The 22,975-nt window shown below is 43.7% G+C and overlaps 1 protein-coding gene across 3 annotated transcripts in view; it reads right to left on the bottom strand.

The window, feature by feature from the left end:
* GNG12 (G protein subunit gamma 12) overlaps positions 1 to 22,975 on the bottom strand; it is a 133,739-nt gene that overhangs the window by 46,031 nt on the left and 64,733 nt on the right. The gene's annotated exons all lie outside the window — the stretch shown is intronic.

Here is a 22,975-nt window from a genome sequence, read left to right as displayed (position 1 = left end):
GACCCAGAGAGCATTAGTAAGTAATTCAAGGAGGTTGCCACTTTATTTTGATTCCAAAGTTCTAAAACATTTACTCTCTCAGAATCTGAGGAAAGGTGAAAGGAGACAACAGAAGGGTGGGAAATATGATGTAGAAGACTTAAATTCCAGTTTGAAAGTGAAAGGCAGCTAGACGTTCCTAAAGCAAATAATACACTTTAAAAGTGTATTTTATGTGTGTGTGGGAGGGGGTGCGGTGCTGTAACTCACTCTAAACAAACAGAAAAAAAAATGGTGAGTTTCAACTTAGTTACTCCTATCTTTCCTCATGTCATTTTGGGATCCAACTTTTATACACACAAAACTGCAAATAATTCTTAACATGCAGCTTTAAAAGCATAAGGAATCTTTTTTATTCCCCGCAGGCTGGAGTGGCGCAATCTTGGCTCACTGCAACCTCTGCCTCCCAGGTTCATTCACTTCTATTCACTGGGTTAAAATGGGAACCCAAAAGAGATTGACTGAAATGTTTTATTATCCTAATCCTCAGAGGACAAATAATTACAGAACATTGCATATCAGAACAAGAAACTGGTAGTCTGCATGAGGGGGCAGGGAGAGAAAGGCAAAGGGCAGAGATAAAGCAATTCTCTTGCCTCAGCCTCAACCTCCCGAGTAGCTGGGACTACAGGTGCCTGCCACCATACCCGGCTAATTTCTGTATTTTTAGTAGAGATGGAGTTTCACCATATTGGCCAGCCTGGTCTTGAACTCCTGACCTCATGATCCGCCCGCCTCAGCTTCCCAAAGTGTTGGGATTATAGGCGTGAGCCACGGCGCCTGGCCCATAAGGAATCTTTTGAGTGTTCGGTGGCCCAAGACTGTATCATGTTTGGAATAAAAGTTTCAAAGCCTCCCTCGTCAGGCAGCAATTACAACCAGAACGTATTTTCAGAAAGGTGTGCTATTACAGTATCTTGATTAATAAAGATTAATTTCCACATGAAATTGGGCTATTTTAAAAAAGCTTTTACCTAATGAGAGTGAGGTGGGTGAGGAGTGTTACAAATAGAAGCAAGTATTCAAGCTATCTGCTTCTGGACAGAAAGACTGAAGTACCTTAAATGTTAGAAGAGTTTACATGTGAACTTTAGCAACACAATTTTTAGCTAATCTCTACAGACTATAAAGATTTGGACTTGTGTGTGTGGGTAGCATCATGTGTGGACCATGAAAGTCACCATCTCTCCTCCCTCCCCGGAACAAACACCCACAAACTGATGGGATGCTCTGAAGGTTAAATTGGGTCTTTTAATTGTCCAGGAATGTATGCTATGCAAACAATGTTGGCTCCCTGTGCCAAGGCAGAGCTATTGTGGGACTTGAGGCTGCTGGCTACGAGGAGAAGGATGGTGGGGCATAGTTCTATTCACTGGGGCAAAGTGGGAACCCAAAAGAGGGTGGCTGAAATGTTTTATTATCCTAACCTTCAGAGGACAAATAATTACAGAACATTCTATATCAGAACGAGAGACTGTTAGTCTGCACGAGGGAGCAGGGAGAGAAAGGCAGAGGGCAGAGATAAAAAACTTCCCTTTTTCAGGGGTGGGGAAAGGAGAGAACCTCAAGAGTGGACTACAATTCACTTTGTAAAGGAGTTTTCTGTTTGTAACATGTTTCCTTTGAAGAGTGGAAGTTCTGAGCATTTAGGAGTTTGGTTATAGATCAAGAAAGAAATTCCTGGCTTTCCAGAGGCTGGTGGCTACCAATCAAAGGTCAGTCAGAATGAGAGTCAGAGTAGCCCTGAGACCACACCATAGGCTACTGGGAAGATATAACATTCTTTATAAAAAAATCAAAATCAAAATCTCTTCCATGCATTTTTTTTTTTCTCTTCAGTGAAACACAAGGGATGTGAGAAAGGTACAGAAAGCAGAACCCAGAGGCTTGGGGGACAAGAAGAGAGGGTGGAGGAAGAAGTGCAGCGTCTCTTGGGATGGCAGCTGATTCATTTGCGCCCTTGAAGAGTTCCTGAAATAATTAACATGCACTGCCATTCTTGTTTTTCCAGTGGTGATTTCATCCAGTCCCTACAGAAACTCAGAATTAAATGTCATGGTTTTATGTTTTGGAAAGCAAAACTCTCCCCAAAACAAGGGAGTTTTGAATACTGCTGAGAGCATGTGAGATCTGAAAAGTCTGCAGAGCACTAATCATTTACACGCTACTTTTGGAGGCAGGACTGCCTCTTTCTTTGCTATCACATTTCCTTCTATTTGATCCTGCCCTGTCCTGGTTTAATTTCTGTTTCTCCCACTCTTTACCACGCATTCTTCCGTAACACATGTGAAGTCCAGAATAGCCTCTCCCTTTCTGTTGGCCAATTCAACACTTCCTTTACAAACTTTCCTTTAAAAAAAAATTCATCTCTGACTTACTTTCCAAGGCCTTTCCCTCTTCCCATTCCCCTGGGGGAAAAACAAAACCCTCCATTCCTTCCTGAATAATGTAGGAGAATAAAGCAGAAGTAAAGTCTACAGACGTTACTTACAGTAACTGCAAATAAAAATGTGTCTGAGGAGAATAGTCTGCTAATTTAGTTTGGAGGCGGACAGATTTGGGTTTACATCCTGCCTTTGTCATTTGCTCATGGTGGGACTATGGATAGGTTGCTTAACCTTCCCCTAAACCTCAGTGTTTTTTTCACCTGCAAAATGGAACTTTACATTAGGGTAATATTTATTTTAAGATCATAGTATTAGGAGTGTTAATAATAAAAAAACTCCTTCCAGGGCTGTAGAGGGAATTAAATGAGACGAAGCACATGGAGTGCCTGGAATACAGTAAGCACTCAATAAACGTTTGCTGCTACTGATGATGATGCAAATTGTTTGAAGAGAAATGTCATCCTTTCCCCCACTGCATGTATAGTAACAAGGATTTAGTGCTTCTCAAAGCTAAAAGACAGTACCAGGAGGAAGGGTCTGGGAACAATTATTTGCTGATTGCAGCCCCTAGGAAGTACACCTCAGAGGCAGCCGGCACAACACAGCAAAGGGCTTATTTTAGGAACCTCCAATCAGGACAGACTGGTTGATCTGGATGCCTCACCTGGCAAAGCAGCCTCAGCCACACGCCCCTCTCCACAGGCTACTGGCATTCCCGGTGGGATGCACCACGGCCCGGCTCCAGGAATTTTACCCACAACTTGTTCCCTTCTCCCAATCTCCCTTCTCCCTTTTGGAGACCTCAAGTCTTGAGAGACATGAAAAGCAACAGCTCTGCCTGACAAATAAGGTAAGGGCTCTGCCTCTCAGGTCCTGAGTCACTGGCTAGGAAGTGTCCCATCTGCAGACTCTCCCAGAAAATTACACAAAAACACAAAGTTGGGCTCCAAAGCTTGGGCACCCTCAGAAAGACTGATTCACCAGGGCGTGCTTCAGAACTGAAACTCTGGGGACAGAAGGTACCCACTGCCCAGTCTGCCAAGAACCTACCTTCCTTTAAACAACAAAAACGAAGCAGAAAGAGGAAAAAAGCCTGAACCTTTCCTAATAAGGTAACACCACATGCCATTTGTAGTTTCGAATTGCTTGGCACGCCAGGATCATATGACATTCACTGCAGCTACAGCTTCATGCCTGTGTGAGGCTCTCCAGGAAAAATGAGAGAGTCTTTGGTGTGCTCTGGGGATTACAACTGAATAGGGAACCTGCTCTGCCAGTGGAACCTCACATTTTCCCGATTCACCACACTTGCCTCACGTCCCTCTTTCACGCTGCTGCCTGCAGGCCTCTTGCTCTGTGGGCTCCGGCATTGTAAAAGTTCTCAGGTTGCTTTGTATGCAGGTTTTCTCTCTCCAACGAGGTACACGCTTCTTGAGGGCAGAAACACTTCTTTATTTCTTTTGTTTCACCCTTGCTATGCTTATCACAGCGTAATCCACCCAGCAGTTACTCAATAAATGCTTGATGCCAGACTAGTGCTGAGAATTTTACACATCAGTAGGTGATCATTTTAGATCACTGGCCCCCAACTTACAAATCGGCAGGGTTTCAAAAGTTGGTTTCAAAGAAGGTATTTATGGCGCATATTTTCCCATAGAAACAGTGTTATAACTGGGGCTTGGGTTTCTAGGCCTACTCATTTCTCAGAATATCCTATACCTACTTATGTGCAGTCTTACTGACCTCTCATTTGCCTCAGACTCACGTTAGACTGTCCTTACATGTGTAGAATAAACTCTAGTTCTTTCAGTTACAGCAACGCTGACTTGCACTTTCCCACTTATTAGTGGCATTTTCCTATTTCATGACACTATGTGTAGCAGCAGGTAATAAATAACTCATCAGATACTTTAAAAATAACACTAACAGGTAAGGAATTATTTTTGTTCCTTATTAAAAAAAGACGCATGCACTTCTGTTTCTCCTTTTGTATTAAAAACTATTTCTCAACAGCTTTTAACCTCAAGTATTATCTGGGCCACTCCAGACTTTCCCAACCATCTACACACACTCACCCCCTCACTCACCCACCCACCCACCCATCCACTCATAGTCTACCTATTATCAAAAGAGATTTATAGTAAAAATTAAGCCTCCAGGACTGACCATTTACATGGATACACACACACACACACACACACACACACACACACACACACACACACACACACATTTTAAAATGTATTCTGGATCACTAAAAATATTTATTAGCCATGATAGAAATGAATGACGTTAGCTTTCAAAGTAAAAGCTACAGTTGTTCAACAGAGAGGCAGAGCTTGTGAGTCACTTCCCACTGGAGCATAGGCAGAATGTTTAACGGTCTACCTCTGGGAATAATACTATATCTGAAGAAAAAAGCTTTCAGTGGCTCAGTGGGGAGGACAGTCACAGTTGCCTGTCCCACAGTGAGAGTCTCTGTGCCCAGTGTCCTCTAGAGCCTGAAGAGTGGCAGCTGTGTGGGAACACTGTCCCCTGTCTAGGTTGGATTCTTCAAACAGGTCAGGGTTACTGTGTTTGGAATCGTGAGTACAAAAGTACATGTACACAAATGTCAGCTGGTGTACTGCTTCTTGGATACTTAGGTAACCTGAAATGCCATACCCTGGCCCTTATTCCCATTCAATAGCATCCTGAAAAGAAATCTAGGTGATTTTCCAGGATGGCATGTGAGACATCTCTTGTGTCTCTAAGGCTGGTAAGAAGTTATCATGCAGACGCTCTAGAACAGTTAAACCCAAACAATTGGCAAACAGAAACCTCTCTCAGGCCTAACATGCTGAAGACATGTGCTAAATGACATGAGCCTCTCTCCATTTTCTGGAGTTCACAACTGTCTTTCTAAGTTAAGTCAGCGTTTAAGGTGGCACAACAGAGAGGCCAGATTAATGGCTGTGAGGTGTGACAAGTATCAGTACGGTTGTATTACATCTGTCTTTAAAAATCATCACCAAGACACAAGAAACTGCCTTGTAGCACCTCATAGTTACTCAATGTGGCCCATCCTTGATTGATTATGCTGACCTTTTAATGAGAAGTTCTGATAACCAGATATTCTTGTTAGCATTTGATCAGCTAACCTTTTCTTTGATCAGCTCTTACAGGAAATCTAACACCTACTCCTTCGCTCTCCCAGTATTGGGAAAAATATAGTTGAATCAATGCAGTAACTCAGTAGCCTGTGTTCATCTTTCCCCGGTGTTTTGGGGTGTTGCTCTGGTTCCAGGGCTGACTGGTGAGAAGAGGGCAGCTGTCTAGAAGTAGCAAGTATAAGAGACATGGTCTGAACGTACCAGGATTACAACAGACATTTTGAAAGTTTACTTTGATTGTTTACTTTGTCTTTGAAAAATGCCAAGCATGTAGGAGTTTGGGGTTAACAGGTCGCATGCAGTTAGATCCCAGTTCGTTGAACGATGTTCTAACTTCAGGAATGCAGACATGTAGCATTTAGGTTGCCTCTTTCCCTCTTGTATTCATAGCAGTCATCACTAATGGATCGGCACTCATGGCAGGTATCACCCATGAGTCTTGATGTTCTTTTCTGTTGGGCCCAGATATGAGTTACTAATATTTCTTTTCAACACCTCACTCCAATCACATACGTTGGAAACAATGCACTATTTTTGTTCTAATTGATTTCATATGCTTTGATTTCTTTCCTTGAAGCAACTGACAGTCGAGTAAGGTATCATTATTTTAGCAACAACCTCTCTATACTTCTCGGCTAATTCCTCCATTAATCTGAGCTGCAAATAATAAGGGGGATCATCCATTGCCAGATACTGTTAGACACTAAGTGCCAATTTATATCTCTGCATCCTTACAAAATCTCAAGGCAGGGAAAGGTGGCTCGTCTCTGGCCTATCTGACAGCTTCCAGTAACTTTCCCAGGTAGACTGCTAGGCTGAATTAGTGGCCTCCCTTGGCTTCCTACAGTGTCACCACTGCATTCACTCTGTTGTACTACGATGGTCCGTCCATGTACCCTGTTCCCTACTTAGCTCCACAACAGCAAGGCCTATGCCTCACTCGCCTTTGGATGCCCAGCACCTGGAGCACTGCTGAAAACAGAGTAGGTGTTTGGTAATTGTGTTGAAATAAGTTTTTTTTTTAAGCTCTTGTTTTCAAATACAAGTTGAGCATCCCAAATCTGAAAATTCAAAATCCTCCAAAATCTGAAACTTTCTGGGCTCTGACATGACACTCAAACAAAATGTTCACTGGAGCATTTCAAATTTGGGATGCTCAACTGGTAAGTATATAATGTAAATATTCCAAAATCTGAAAAAAACTGAAATCTGAAACACCTCTGCACCCAAGCATTTCAGATAAGTGATTCTCAGTCTGTACTCGCTGAATTTCAATTCATGCTCTACAGTGAACGTGACCCATGACAAGTGCTGTGACTGGAGGTAATTGACTTCATAAAGCAAGGAGTGGTGGACAGGCCAGCCAGACCTGAGGTGAGGGCCAGGGCAGCCCCCACACTTTCCCTGAATCTGGTGTTGGCATGCATGTCCCCTCTGAGCACAGAAAGCACCATGGTTGTTTACAGCTCAGCTTCTGCCTCCATGCTTCACTGCTGTGTTTGCTGTTTGCCTTTCTGTACCTCCCACACGGGACTGTGCTGTGTATCTCTAGCACCCAGCGAAGTGTTGAGTCAGTCTTTGAAGGGGTCTGTAGTAAACAGAACACTGGCCCGAGACCCGAGAATGGTGAGCTATTTCTAGAGCTGCTCTGACCTCTGGGGTGGTTTCTGTCTGGGCTGTTTCTGTGGTGGTGGGCGTTGTGTGGCAGTGTATGTGAGCACTCTGCCCAGGTAAAGGCAGGCGCTCCCTTCTCCTCTTCATGAGGCTGCCCTACACGGGCCAGTGTTGTCATTTCAGTGTGCCCCGCCACTCTCCGCCCACTCTCCTCTGGTCCACTTTGTGCAGCTCAGGGTGACACCTGCTCTTCTTGCTTGTGCTGGAGGCTGTCAGCTCTCCACCTCTGCACGGTATTTCCTTTTCTTCATCTCTCCTCACCTCCAACTCTGCACAGGTTCCTGGGCAGCTGGATTGGGGCAAGCTCGTGGCCTTGCCCACAGGCCCTGTGTGTCGTGACTGCCGGTCACCTCTTCAGCTTGGTCCCGACCCCGCCCACCTCCCACACACTGAGCCCCAGTCATACCTGCCCTCATCATTCCTGTCCCCACCACAAACCTCCGCCTACTGTTGTGGTCTCCAGCTCAGGGAGTGGCACTGTCATCTGGGCATCTGCCCAAGCCAGACGCCCCAGAGTCATTCTGGACTCCCTGCTCCTCCACCACGCCCCTTCTTCTGTCTCCAATTCCTGCTTACGCCACCTCAGTATTTCTCAGATTAGTATATTTTTACCCCACTGCCTCACCCCAGTTGGCACTACAAGCAGCTGGCCACTGGATCACTGCAGCACTGCCACAGCTGTCTAGCTGGTCTCTCCACGCTCTCCCACCTCCACTCTGCACAGCCAGAGTGATATTTCTGTAACGAAAAGCTGACTGTGACCCTCCCCTTTTACAGCTCTGTCGACAGTTAGACGCTGCCTCCCGCAGGAAGCAGTGCTGATGCAGGAAGCCGCTGCACCTCCACCTCGTCCATCAGGACCCTGAGCACACTTGTCGGTCTTCTGCATTAGAGGCCACTCCATGAAGGCTCCCTCGCTCTCCTCTGAGCAGTAGAAGGTTTTTAGTCACTCCTTCTGTAGCAGCCTGGAGTGCTCCCCTATCCTTCCCATCTTCTAGGTTCAGGATGGGGAGTGGATTTGAGTTGGAGGCAACATGGTAGAGTGTGATGGTTTTAACCTGGTGTGGGTGTGTGTGTGCATATGTGTGTGATGTGACTCTCCGCCTCCTCATTCACCTCATCCCACGGTTATCTGTGCTCTGGCCTTCTGCAGCAGGCCCTCTAGCCTGCTACCTGACAGCCATCTCCTCCCTCTTCCTCTCTTCTCGTAGAACAAGTTCACACTTTCCTCATGTGATGAGGGTAAATCCAGGGTGGTCTAGGCCACACGGATGTCCCCAGCTCACTTATGAGTGTTTAGCGGAGGGCAAGTGCCCCAGTTCTGACCAGTGAGACATGGGGGGTGGCTGGCTGGGGAGTTTTGAAAGGTCTCTTCATTCATAGAGAGACGCATAAGAAACAGTTCTTTATCTGTCCGCCTTGGCGTTGGTATGAGAGGATGGGATGCCTGCGACCTTTCTGTACCTAGGAGAAGAGCCTGCTGATGCTCTGAGGATAGCAGAATAGGTGGAAAGAACTTGATGGTGTTGAGATGCTGAATTACTGAACTGAAAACAGACTACATGTGAACTTCTTTTCATATAAGATGATAAGTCCCCTTTGGTTTATGCCATTTTGAATGGATTTTCTCTTACCTGGAGCTCAAACAGATTACAGATTATTGGGCACTTTTCACTTTCTATTTTATCTTAGAGATACTTATTAGGTACAAATCTTGTTTCTTTTTTTTTTAGACTGTGGGGTTTTGAAGGACAGGGTTTGCATTTTGATAGATCCTTGTATCTCCCAAAGGCTGGTGGCTTACCCTACTCTTGAGCTTGAATGTAGAGCCAGCACTGCCTTCTGGCCTCACACTATAAGGTCTTACAACCTGTAGATGGGTCTTCCTCAGGGGCTTAAGTTGCTTCATTTATTTTTACAAATGTTCAATGTAGGAAGAAACATAAACAAAATATAAAAGCTCTACGGTCCACTCTAGGAGGCAAACCTACCACATCCATCCTCACATACCTTATCATACTGAACACATGCTTCACGCAAAGTGAATACTCAAAATGTTTGCTAAGTGAATAATTTGCCTCTGATGAGTCAAGAGCACTTAGGACTTTTATAATGTCCTAAAGTCATAACGAACAGTAATTACCAACAAATAGTGCTAAATATATCCTGGTTCTAGGAGATCACTAGTGGTAAGTTTTTGTTTGTTTATATGACAGCCTTGATCCACTAAGATGCTAAAGCCTTAAAATAGAATGAGTAAAACTGGGCATTGCACAGTGAAGCAAAAAAATAAAGTTTAAGCCAGGTGCAGTGGCTCACGCGTGTAATCCCAGCACTTTGGGAGGTGGAGGTGGGAGGATCACAAGGTGAGGAGATCAAGACCATCCTGGCCAACATGGTGAAACCCCATGTCTACTAAAAATACAAAGGTTAGTCGGCGTGGTGGCGCATGCCTGTAGTCCCAGCTACTCGGGAGGCTGACGCAGGAGAACTGCTTGAATCCGGGAGGCGGCAGTTGCAGTGAGCCGAGATTGCACCACTGCACTCAAGCCTGGTGACAGAGCGAGACTCCATCTCAAAATAAATAAATAAATAAAGTCTGAGCAGCAGAGCTGCCCACTGGATGTGTGCTGAATGTCCATCTTCCTTGTGCCTAGCCCTGGGACTCAACCAGGTGAGACAGACCTACTGTCCTCAAGGGGCTTAGAGTCTGGGAGTGGGAGGAAGAAAATTTCAAAAGAGTGCGGTAAATGTTATAATAGGTAAGCTACAGGGTGCAACAGAGATTCCAAGGCCAGACTTGGTGCATTGAGAAGGTCTCTCAGAGGAACATCTGAACACAAAGGGTAAATTCATCGATCAGGAAGAAACAAAGAAAAATAAAAAGAAGACTAGCATGATCAGGTCTGTAGTTTATAAAAAGCCGATTCTGACTGTAATATGAGGTACGAGAGACAAGGCTGAAGTCAGGGAGGCCAGCTGAGGGGCTGCTACAGTAATTCACTGTGGAATACCACAGGTTTCTCAGGCTGGAAACAGGTTAATGACAAGTAATGTCAGGCCTGGGCTTTAAGAGCATGTGGTATTATGGCTGCTGCTCAAATGATGACGGCTCTGGACACCAGCTTCCCATCTTCTGGGTTCAGGACGGGGGGTGGGTTTGACTTGGAGGCAACATGGTAGGGTGTGATGGTTTTAACCTGGTGTGAGTGTATGTGGGCGTCTGTGCGTGTGTGTGTAATGTGACGCTCTGCCTCCTCATTCACCATATCCCACGGTTAGGTGAGCACAGGAATGGCTCCAGTCTGGCATGGCCACTGATTCCTCTGTGATCTAGTTCAAGGGGTCATGCCTCTTTGACCCCCCCCGTATTTTTCACAGATCCTATCAAGAGGCTGGGCCACACACTCTCTAAAACCAATCAACTGGCCTGCAGGGGTCATGTGCACTGCAAGGTTGATGATTCTCTAGACCAGAGCCTCTCAGCTGGTGTATCCTGCTGAGGTTCAGGTATGCCTCAGCCCCAAGTGGCCAGGCAGGGCCTGGGCCATCCAGAGCCTTCAGCTATGGGAATCTTCCTCCATGCTATAGTATGACTTTTCTAAGTGTGCCATTCATGTTGAGGATCCCTTATTCAAAATGCTTGTGACCAGGAAAGTTTTAAACTTGTGGATTTTTTTTTTTCTTCAGATTTTGGGGTATTTGTATAATGAGATATATTGGGTATAAAACCTAAGTCTAAACTTGAAATTCATTTATGTTTCATATATGCCTTATACACAGAGCCAAAATGTAATTTTATATATTTTAAATATTGTGTATGAAATAAAGTTTGTACACCCTGAACCATCAGAAAGCAAAGGTGTCGGATGCGGAATTTTCCACTTGTGGTGTCATGTCAGTGTTCAAAAAGTTTTGAATTTTGGAGGATTTCAGATTTCTGGATTAGGAATGATCAGCCTACATGAGGAAACAGAAAGCACCCCTCCAGGCAAGAGAAAGAAAAACAGTCGCCTGAGCGCAGAATCTCCTCTGGCTCATCACTCATGTCTCCTTCCATCACTCAAGTGTCCACTAGCTCTTTAAAGACAAAGCCAACACCAACCTGCTTCCAGCTGCACAGTGGCAAGGCAACCAAAGACCAACATGGCTGGAAGATGCCAAGGAATAGGGCCAAAGGGACTGTCACAAATGGAAGCCTTTCACTAGGGCTTTCTACCACATGCCCTCATGCCTTCTTGGGGACCTTGTTCTATATTGACCGTCACCCTCCAGAAGCTCCAAACTCCCTCTCCATCTCCTTTGATATGCATGATTTTGGTTACAGTGGGAAAAAAATCTAGTATTTAGAGGGAGAAAAATTCAGAAGGAAAAGCACTGCTTTATTTGAGAAGGCTGAACTAGGGGTCCCCAGGCTGGGGAGTGTTCAAAAGTTCTGAGAAAGATTTGAGATGGCTCAGTTCACTTAAAAGAAAAATGCAGCACTGTAGCAATGGATGGGGGTTACATAAACAAGTTTCAGTGCTCAGAATCGCAGGTCTGTAAAGGGTTTTAGTTTAGCTTTGGGTTTCCTTTTTTTTTTATTTTTTTTTTTTTTTTTGAGATGGAGTTTCTCTCTTGTCGCCCAGGCTAGAGTGCAATGGTGCAGTCTCAGCTAACTGCAATCTCCGCCTCCTGGGTGCAAGTGAGTCTCCTGCCTCAGCCTCCTGAGGAGCTGGGATTACAGGTGCCTGCCACAACACCTGGCTGATTTTTGTATTTTTAGTAGAGATGCGGTTTCACCATGTTGGCCAGGCTGGTCTTGAACTCTTGACCTCAGGTGATTCGTTCACTTCTGCCTCCCAAATTTCTGGATTACAGGTATGAGCCACCGTGCCTGGCTCTAGCTTTGGGTTTTCTATTGCAACAGCACATTAGAATAAACAAGTAACCAAACCCTTCAGACTGAACTATTACACCCGGAGAAGGATTAATGTGGCCTGGGTCCTGCTCTCCATCCTCAGACCTAGTATTTTGCCGTGACGATGAAGTACTATTGGCTGGTAGCAGCGGCCAGGCTGCTAACCTGGGCAGCAGACCCCACTCTGCCCTTCACACCTCTTGGCATTGGCCTGGTGTCAGGATTGGGGAGTGTGCTGGATGGGGGCTGAGTGGCTGCCACATGCACACTGGAGCACACACCAATGGCACAGCACAGAGGCCTGGGCTCATCTCTGGTAAGCCTTCAGCCCTGGCTTTTAGAAGCTCAAGAGGTGAGCCTAGATACAACGATACCAGAACAAACCCACCCCAAAAAGGGCCCTTGGCAGAAAAACATGAAGCAAATAAAATCAGATGCTCCCTGTGGAAGTGTGTTTGGAAAACATTAGCATTTTCCTGACTGCTCCAATGGAGGAATACCTTATTACTAACAAAAAGTTGGGAGTGATGTGTGGGAGCTAATAAAGTAGACCTCCTGGAGGTAGAGAGTAGAATGGTGGTTACCAGAGCTGCGAAGGGAAGGACGGATGAAAAGTTGGTTAAGGGGTACCAAAATGTAGTTAGGGAGTAGGAAAATTAGAGTCAACGATTTACTGTATATTTCAAAATAGCTAAAAAAAAAAAAAAAATTGCAATGTTCCCACACAAACGAAAGAGAAATATTTGAGGTGATGGAGAGCCCAATTACCCTGATTTGATCACTACACAATTGTATATGATCAAAACACCACATGTACCCCCCCAAATACGTACAATTATTATACAGCAACAAAAAATGTTTTAAGAAGTTAGGAGTAGAGTCGAGCACAGGGAACACCACATACATCCACAGTACTAACGGAGGCCAGAGGGCATGTGGCTTTGGGTGGGAGGAGCGTCAAGGTTTATATGGTTCCTTCATAGGCCGTCTTCTCCGTGTTGGCTAATTATAGTCTGAGAACTATTCACCTCGGTAAACTTTCGGCAAGTACCTAACTGCATCCAAAGTACTGTGGGAGGCAGTACAGTACGGCCATTAAAAGAACGAACTCTGCAGTCAGGAAGGCCTGGGTTTGTGTTCAGACTGTTCCACCCATTCCCTGTGTGACCCTGAGAAAGCTATATCACCTCTCTGTGCCTCAGTTTCCTCATCTGTAAAATGAAGGTAATAATACTGATCTTATAAGATTACTGTGAGAATAGTACTTACAGTTGCTAGAATAATGCCTGATCTCTAGTAAGTACTTAATATTTGCTGGCTATTATTATAATCTTGGTGCACCTCAGTTTCCTCATCTGCAAAATGGACGTAAGAACTATATGTACCTCAGAGTTGCTGTGAGGGTTAAATGAAATCATGCAAGTATGACGTTTTGCATAACACCTTACACATAGTAAGTGCGCAATAAATACTAGTCATTGTTATTCCTAGAAGTTTCCCCAAATTATTTTAAAAAGAAGACACCTAGATCTAAATGATGGTACAACAAAGAAATCTCTTTCTTGAGCAATTTCAACAATGCTCAACAAGGCCATTTTTCAACAATGCTCACTCTCATTTCCCTCCACTCTGGGTCCCAGTTATGTACAAAACACTCTGCTTTGTGTGGATTAAGCTCCACAGTGACACTCCAAGGAGTTCTGGTGTCCCTCCAAATATTGTCGGCTCCCCTTTTAACCTGAAAGCGATACACTGTCCACTCCACTGTTTAAGGGGCTGTTTAAGAATCTGGCTTTGTAAAACAGGGAGCAAGGCAGAAAGCCTGCAAAGCTTTAGCACTTGGTGTGGCAAGGAACAGAAAAGCAGCATTTTACAGTATCAAATACCAGAAGAAGCCCTCATAGCCACTAACTCCGTGGTTCTCTTCCTTCACTATGGCAAAGTGCTGACCATGTGACATGCATTACATCACTGAAACCAAGGCCCTGTGACGTTCCAGTGTGTCCAAGGTGCTAGCTGGTGTGAGCGCAGCTGTGGGTTCTCACCCATGCTTCGCTTCAAAGTTCATGCATGCAAATCCTGGGCAACTCCCTGTCTTTCCAAGGCAACCCAGGCAACTCATCCAGAGGTAACTAGCTTCCAATAACTAACTGTATAAGCTCACTCCCATCATTTGGTAGGTTGGTAGGGCAATCAGTTAAATGATTTATTTTTTGCTTTCTCCGATAATTGACCAACCACGACACCTAGTGGCCAGTGCAGCACAAACATGGGTTGCCCGAAAAGGCTGTCGAGTGGGTCCTTTACCTACGGGCACACGTTGCTCATGACCAGGAAAAACCTGACGGATTGTGTTCAAGGTGAAAAAGCCAAGGCACAGAGAAATGAAGCAACTTGCCTACAGCCAAAGCTAATGTAGAACCGTGTGGAAATACTGAACCTTAGCGTTGGAGCTCATATTCTGATTCAGACTTGGCCTAAATTTGATCCTCAGCAAGATACTTCCTTTAGTCATTCAACAAACATTGACTGAGCACCTCCTGTGTCAGGCACTGTGCCAGATGCCAGGTACATGGCAGGAAGCAAGGACACGTCTGAATCCTCGCAGTCAACAGGAGGGGAAGATAAACAGGGAATCCACAATAACAACCCTAGCCAATATGTATTAAGAACTCTGCTTCAAGATCTGATGTACACCAACTCACTTCATCCTTGACACAATCCTATAAACGGGGATGCAATTATTATTCTTGCTTTGAAAATGTGCAGGAGAATGTTTAAGTTCTGGGTAACAAACTTAGGGCTCTCGTGCCTTTCTAGGTCTAAGTTTCTGAAATAAAGTTGTGCTAGATACTAAAAGATTTCTAAGGTCTCTTTCCAGCTCAGTTTCCCTTCACGTCTAAGATTTTGGGGTAGAGCTGGGATTAGACTTTGGTCAGGTTTACTGACCAGGAGTCCAGTGTTCACTGTCCATACACTGTGCTGGTCAATATTTATGAAAAATTGGAAGTTACTGAAGCCTTACTCTGTGCCATGCCCTGAATTTCTATCAGTTCATGCAATCTTCTTAACAAACTACGAGACAGCTTTAAAGTAGAAATAATTCCTGAGCAAAAAATCATGCTCTAAAATAGTTTAGAAGATTCCCAAGATAAACAGAGAGGCTTCCAACCTAACTCAGCTGCAGGATCCTTAACCACTGTTCTGATTTTGTTCAAGGTCGATTTAAAAACTTATGTAACAGTGTCCTCAGGCTCTAATGATGGGAATGGATAAAGGGCCCAGGCAAATGGTTCAATGACAAGTTACTGTTCAGGGAAATTGGGGGCATCCTGTTCAATAACAACATTACTTTGGGGGTAATTCTGAGTCTCTAGAAGTATCTACAAAGCCTGCAAGGTCAAGTGCAGGCCCACTTGGCCCTTTGGTTTTATGATTGCAAATGAATAAAACAAATTTTCAACAGTTCAGCAGGGTATATCTGAGATTGGCAAACTCTCTCAAAGAGATATTCCTATTAACCCTTACTCCCTTTCCCTCCCTGAGGATATGTGTACAACATCCAACTTCTGTTGGGTGAGGGAGGGGGCAGGGAGAGAGGCAGGGCAATCAGGAAAACTCTCTCAGTGATCCTGCAAATGGGGACATTGAGTTTAATCAGGGCTCTGCTCCAAAGAAAACAACTCCTGCCACCTGCAGTCAGACCGCTCCCTCCCATGCCCAGGAAAGCAGACCCAGCAGGACCTGGAGCTTCCCAGGTCTTGCAAGACTCTGGCCTCGTTGTTCAGGGCCTCCAGAATGATACTATGGTGGGTCTTGGGGAGAACATACACTAGATATGCTGGAATGTTTAGCCTAGAATGCTCTGCTAGCTCTCCCAAATGGCAAGCTCTTGTTGAACTTTCTAGGTCTACAGATCAACGCCTTCTCCTTTTGCCTGACCACCCTCCCTGCCCTCAACCCAAGCCTGTCCACAGTAGGAACTGCTACATTTGCACAGTACCTAGCAGAAGATTGTAATCACTGACTTGTTTATCTGCCTACCCCATGGACTTGAAACATCTATAAAAGATGAAGTGGGTGGCTTAACCATCCTTACATACTCAGTACCTAGCTAGCACAGCATCTGGATTGAAGAGGTACTGACTCCCAAAGAGCTGGAAAGTAAGGCAAGGAATTGCAAAGCTAGAAGAGGCTTAAGAGGTCATCTTGGCCGGTCACAGTGGCTCATGCTTGTAATCCCAGCACCTTGGGAGGCCAAGGCGGGCAGATCACCTGAGGTCAAGAGTTTGAGACCAGCCTGGCCAATATGGTGAAAACCTGTCTTTACTAAAAATATAAAAACTAGCCAGGCATGGTGGTGGGAACCTGTAATCCCAGATACTTGGGACGCTAAGACAGGAGAGTCACTTGAACCCAAGAGATGAAGGTGCAGTGAGCCAAGATCACACCACCGCACTCCAGCCTGGGCAACACAGAGCAAAACTCTGTCTAAAAAAAAAAAAAAAAAAAAAAAGAGGTCATCTCATTTAAAATCCTGTCCAATATAGGATTTCCCTCAAAATATATTAAACAGGAGAAAAGTTTAAAAGAGTAGGTATTTATATACATATATACACTTCTACATGCATGCCCACACATACGGCGTCTTCTACTGGAAGGAGATACTTGGTGGTAAAGACACACAAAGTAAGAGTCACTCAGATTTTTGAGTTAGTCTTTATCTCTTTTTAAAGCTTTTTCCCCCTATTTTTTCAAAAAATACATGCAATTTAGAGAAAATTTTATAAAATAAAGTGAACAGAAGATAAAAGTTAACATGCTGTTGTATTTCCTTCTAATATTTTCTTGGGAGTTTTTTGCTTTTCCTTTTTTTAAAAAAGGTCATAGAAAGTCTTGATCACATTAATGAGTTTTTAAGGTAGTCTAAATCATAATCTGCTATACAACTTTATATTTCACTCCATTTTAGCAGAATATTTTCTCTATGTGATTATAAAGTTTTTATAAGCATCATGTTTTAAAACTTTTATTTTTATATAAGTTCAGACTTAGAGAATAGTCACAAGAATAGCACAAAGAATTCTCTGATACCGTGCACCCAGATTTGGGTTCATCAAATGTCAGCATTTTACTATATTTAACACCCTACCCTCCCAGGAGAGGAAGAGAGAGGGAGAGACAGAGAGGGAGGGAGGGAAGGAGAGAGAGAGGGAGAGTGAGAGAGAGAGAGAGAGAGAGAGAGAGAGAGAGAGAGAGAGAGAGAGAAAGGGGGGGGGAGAGGGGGAGAGAGGGAAAGAGAGGGAGAGAGAGAGAGGTGACAGTGTTTTACTCCTAAATACTTCAGCATATATTTCCTATGAATAAAGAGTTCTCATATATAACCACACCACTTAGTCAAATCAGGAAATTAACTTTGAAATCTTACTATCATCTGATCAATAACCATATTCAGATTTTGACAACTGTCCCAATAATGTCCTTTACAGGAAAAGAAAAATAAGAAATTATACATTATGTTCAGTTGTCATGTCTCTTTAGTCTTTCTTAATCTGGGATGCTTTCTGAGCCTGTCTTTGTATTTTACATTATTGATATTTAAGAGTAAATGCTGGTTATTTTGTAGAATGTCCCTCAATTTGGGTTTGCAGATGCTTCTTCCTGATTTGATGTAGGTTACGCACTTTTGGTAGAGATATCACAGAAATAAATATGCATAACTTTTCTTTTTTTGATAAGAGACAGGGTCTCACTCTGCCACCCACATTAGAGTGCAGTGGCGCAGTCATACAGCTCTACAGCCTCAAACCCCTGGGCTCAAGCAGTCCTCCTGCCTCAGCCTCCAGGGTGGCTGAGACTACAAATTCCATTTTACAACAGCATCTCCTTTTTGCAGAATTTTAGGTTGCTTTATAATTTTGCTATAATTCCAAATCAACCCCCCTCCCACCCTATGAACTATCAATTGGCTTTCCACCATTAATTTTTATATTAATAATTTATCTGTTTAAAAAATATGTTAAGATTGTTATTATATTAACAGATTTTATCTACGAAGCGCTGCCAATCTGCAGTCCAACAAAGGCTGGAGTGTGAACTCCATGTCAGGTTAGCAAGTCTTGTGCACTGACATGGTAGTATTGTATTGCTCTCACCTTAAAGCATGGTTACAAAGGGCATTGCTCCTCTCATGCCTCTGAATATATTCCTTTGCTTGTTTGTGTGTTCGTTTGTTCATTCTTTCACATTCACTCAGTAAATGCTGAGTGTATATTCTGGGCTGGTAGTTTAAGTGTGAGATCAAGATCTCAAAGAAATAAAAAAGAAAATATGGATTGGCTGGGCATGGTGGCTCATGCCTGTGATCCCAGCACTTTGGGAGGTCGAGGCAGGTGTATCACCTGAGGTCGGGAGTTCAAGACCAGCCTGACCAACATGGAGAAACCCCATCTCTACTAAAAACACAAAAATTCAGCCAGGCATGGTAGCACATGCCTATAATCTCAGCCTCTCGGGAGGCTGAGGCAGGACAATTGCTTGAACCCAGGAGGAGGAGGTTGTGGTGAACCGAGATCTTGCCATTGCACTCCAGCCTGGGCAACAAGAGTGAAACTCTGTCTCAAAAAAAAAAAAAGAAAAAGAAAAAGGAAAGAAAATATGGATTGTGGTAAGGGATATGAAATACACAGGCTGGTGCAACAATGAGTACCTGGAGGCAGTGCTCCAGGTAGACAGGGAAGAGCGTGGTGCATAGAGAAAGACAAATGAGCATGTGAGCTGCAGCCGGGGGACCAGGAGAAAGAGCTGGGGCATCTCTTGGCACTTACCACAAAATTCTATCAAAATGCCTGCAAAACATTGCTCCGACTAAAAATACAAACCCTTATTTGGATCTATCCCAAGTACCGACCTCCAAAGCCTACCCTTCTCTTCTGTCTGTCCTAGTCAGCAGAGTCTAAACTTCAGCATGTTGTAATTTCTGAATAAAATGAAAGCCTGAAAATGCTTTGAAATGAGAGAGAACTTAGATTATATATATAATACCATCCTGATGTTGCTCAGCACTACAATTACCTGACTTCAAGGGATGATTAATGAATGAGACTGTCTCAACATTAGATTAATGGCCACTTTCAATAGTGGAAAGGGGATATATGTCCAAGAAGACAGGTACTAACAGCTGTGTGTATATGAGTGTGTGTTCTCCCACAATAACAGGGGTGGTGGCTATGGCCACAGGAAGATGGTGTTCACGCAAAAAATAAATAAATAAATAAAAAATAAAAAATCAACCTGCCTGTGTTTTGGAGTTAGTCTGGTTAGCAGAAGTTGCAGATCCCCAGGCCCCACATCACCTATGGACTTCATCAGAGTAAGTCAAGTAGTAAGAATAGAGAGGAATCCTCCAGGAACCAGACATGGGAAAAATACATCCCTCTTTCTCCAAATAAAGCCTGTTTGGTACTTCAGGCAATTAGTTTCCATGCATTTGGGTCAAAAAGCAGCAGATATATGGTCAAAAATTTATTTCCTTGCATAAAAACTGCATGAAATGAAAAATTAGACAAAATATATAATATATAAAAATCAAAGTAGACAGAATATATAAGAATGTTATCAACATTAGAAACTCTTGTCAAATATTGAAAAAAATAACTCATAATAATCTATAAAATGTATGTACACTTTTCTTTCCACATCCTTCTGAGGGAAACAGCCTCCAGTAGGCAATTAATCTGATGCATGGGTAACGATCTCTTAACAATGCCACACTCTCAAATACTGAAGTACAGCTCAGTGTTTCTAAGGGCAGAGAAAGAAAAAAAAAACAACAACACTAAAATCATTACTAATACAAACACTACGATTGTATCCTGCAAGTGGGGGATGACAATCTAGAACAATGAAGATGATAAACATATTTACCCAGAGACAAAAGATAGTAGATAAGATTCTTACTATAAAGGCTTTGTTTATAAGGGACACATTAGAAGCTAAATAACTGGGTCAGATTTGGTAATTAAAAGCATTGAATAATCAACAATGGCTTAATAAAGGTGTCAGAATAAGATCATATTTTAACAGAAGATGAAATATATAGAAAAGTTTATATATTTCAACCATTATCCTTCTGCCTGTTTTGCATTTTTCTTTTAAAAATACACAAAAAGTGTAGGAAGTAGTAGTGAAATTACTACCTAGTTAACCTGTGACTGAATCTGGCAGTTGATAGTAGCAAGTGTAAATGAAATGATGCAAATGAACTGGCAGGACCAAATCAAAAGGATTTCAATGTGGGTGACATAGCTAAAGTCTATACTTTAGAATCTCTAATACACATCCAGGGGTTGAAAATTCCTGCTTGCTAGTGGGCTTTAAGTCGGCCGCAACCCCAAGGAGCGAAACGAAACTCAAGACTAACAATGATTTGTTGTAGCTAGCAGTAGTGGTGGAAATCTGGCCCAAAAAAGTCCACTATAAATGTAACAGTTGTGAACTTTACTCTATAGCTATAAAAGAGTATTCAACCCCAAGTTTATAATAAATATCTCAAGGCAAAAACTCAAACAAAACAAAGCATGAGCGTGCGTGTACACACACACACACACACACACACACACACACCCCTTATAGACAAGCCCTTTTCACCTTCCCATCTAATTACAAGCTGGCAATCTTTCCAGATTATCAATCAGAAGGGCTCATTTTAAACAATTCTCGGGTCCTCCTCCAGGGGGCGAAGTTGGCTCGCATTTTCCTGAAAGGGAAAATTATTTTCAAACCCTGATTTTCACACAGTGCTAGAAAGATATTCATGTACAAAGGGGCCTTTCCCTGCTCCTGTTTCTTCTCAATACATTCCACTTGGGCTGATGAGCAAAGCAGCCCAGCCCTTCAGTGCAGGGAGAGGGAGGAAACAGGACTACGGCTGAGCATGAGCAGGGCTTAATCAGCACAGCCCCGAAGGCTGGCCAGCCCATTCTCAAACTTGAGATCACAGCTGTGGTTTTGCCAAGATGATACACTTTCAAGAATATATGGCTTTTTTTTTTTTTTTTTGGTCAGGAAAATTTTCCACTGGGGAAATTCTGAAGCCAGCTGAAGCCGCACATGGGGCTCCCTCCCACCCGGTCTCCTCTGCAGGGTCTCCCTCTGAGAAACTACAATGCCGCTGGAGGTCTGAGCGCCTACCCTGCCTTCCTGCACGAATGAGGACCCTTTCTACCCTGAGGATGGCATCTGGTGGCCAGGAAGGTGACTGGACAGCAGTTCCTTCCTGGGCCTCGCTTCCTCCTCACGGAAAGGGTTAGGTGTTCCCCTAAGGAAACGCAGTCTAGCTGCAGAAGGGACACACAGGGGCAATGCCTATTCCAAAGGGAGAATCAGATGTGAGTTTCAGTGCCTTGGCGACCACATGACAGGATAGAAGGCACAGAGAGTGTGTCCCTGGCCCATGGATAGATCCAGTTTTTATGGGTTCTAAGCCCTATACAATTTTGGGGTTCCTCTTTAGAAAAAGGATACAAAATTAGGAATACCACATTAACTACAGGGCATGGGAACGGGGTGTTGCCAGTGAAAGATCCTGAAACTCAAGGCTCTTCACTGCTAGACCAAGCAGTTATCGTGTTCAGCCTGCTACCACTGGCCCCTCCCCTGCAATAAAACCCATGTAATCCTGCAATAAAACCCCATGTCTCCTGTGCTGGCTCTGGGTCTCTTCTTGGCCTCTTGAAACTGGTGCTGCCTCTAATGAGGCTGATACGGGTTCAGCAGAGGGCCTGAGCTCCACTCGCTTAGGACTGCCCATTGCTTGGAGACAGATACCAGGGTGGAGTTATTGAAAGAAACACCAGCCCTGCCCAAAGGCAACAAACTCCTCTGCCAAACCAGCTCTCCACACCTACCTGACCAAGCCTCAGTCACCAGTGTGGGTCACCTCATCAGTTCAGACTCCACCTTCTCCTCCTTCTCTACCCATGGGAGGGTTATGCACCCCCCACTTCCAGACCTCCTTGGGCTGCACAAAGTTTCGAACTATACTAGTCTTTACTGAAAGACAGCAAAATAAAGTGATCTGAATCGAGAGCATTTAGCTAAACACAGTTTGTTTGCATATTTTCAGTCCTTGTAAAAATAATACAAAAATTTCTCCTTATCTAATGGCAATATCACTTACTCAAATTTTAACAATAAAATGAGGCAATGCCTCATAAAATGGAAAGTTGTTTAAGTTTAGTTAATGTAGCTTGTTTTCACATGTGCTACAGTTTGGAATTTACAAGTAAACCAGATGTAAACGTTCTTCTTTTTGAACAAAACAGTAAGAACAACATCTTACATATGAAAGTGTCTTCATAAAGGACATTTACCACAAAAAGAACAGTGTTCTGCAAATTTGATTTAAAACGTTTTCTTGGAGACAGGCTCTTGCTATATTGCCCAGGCTGGACTCAAACTCCTGGGTTCAAGCGAATCCCTGGCCTCAGCCTACCAATTAGCTGGGGCTACAGGCATGTGCCACTGTGCCTGGCCTCCTGCAAATTCTTATCTGTAAGATGGAGTGTAATGGGAAAATAATAGCCACCATTATTTGAGTCCTTACTGTGAACCACACGTGGTCTAAACATTTCACATAGACTATTTCACTGAATCACCTCAATAACCCTATGCAGTATTATGCCTATTTTATTGATGCAGAGACACTGAGGCTTTAAGAGGTCAGTGACTTCTCCAAGGTTACAAAGGGCTTTTGTGTAGATTTGAGGCTGGGCAGGTTGAGCCCTATTCTTAGTCCCTGTGCCATGCTGCCTCTGTAGCCA

Source organism: Sapajus apella, unplaced genomic scaffold (assembly GCF_009761245.1).
Source record: "Sapajus apella isolate SASKATOON/1434 unplaced genomic scaffold, GSC_monkey_1.0 scaffold36, whole genome shotgun sequence".
In the NCBI taxonomy this organism is placed as follows: domain Eukaryota; kingdom Metazoa; phylum Chordata; class Mammalia; order Primates; family Cebidae; genus Sapajus; species Sapajus apella.
The sequence above is the reverse complement of the archived record's forward strand: the minus strand, read 5'-3'. Positions and strand labels throughout refer to the sequence as shown.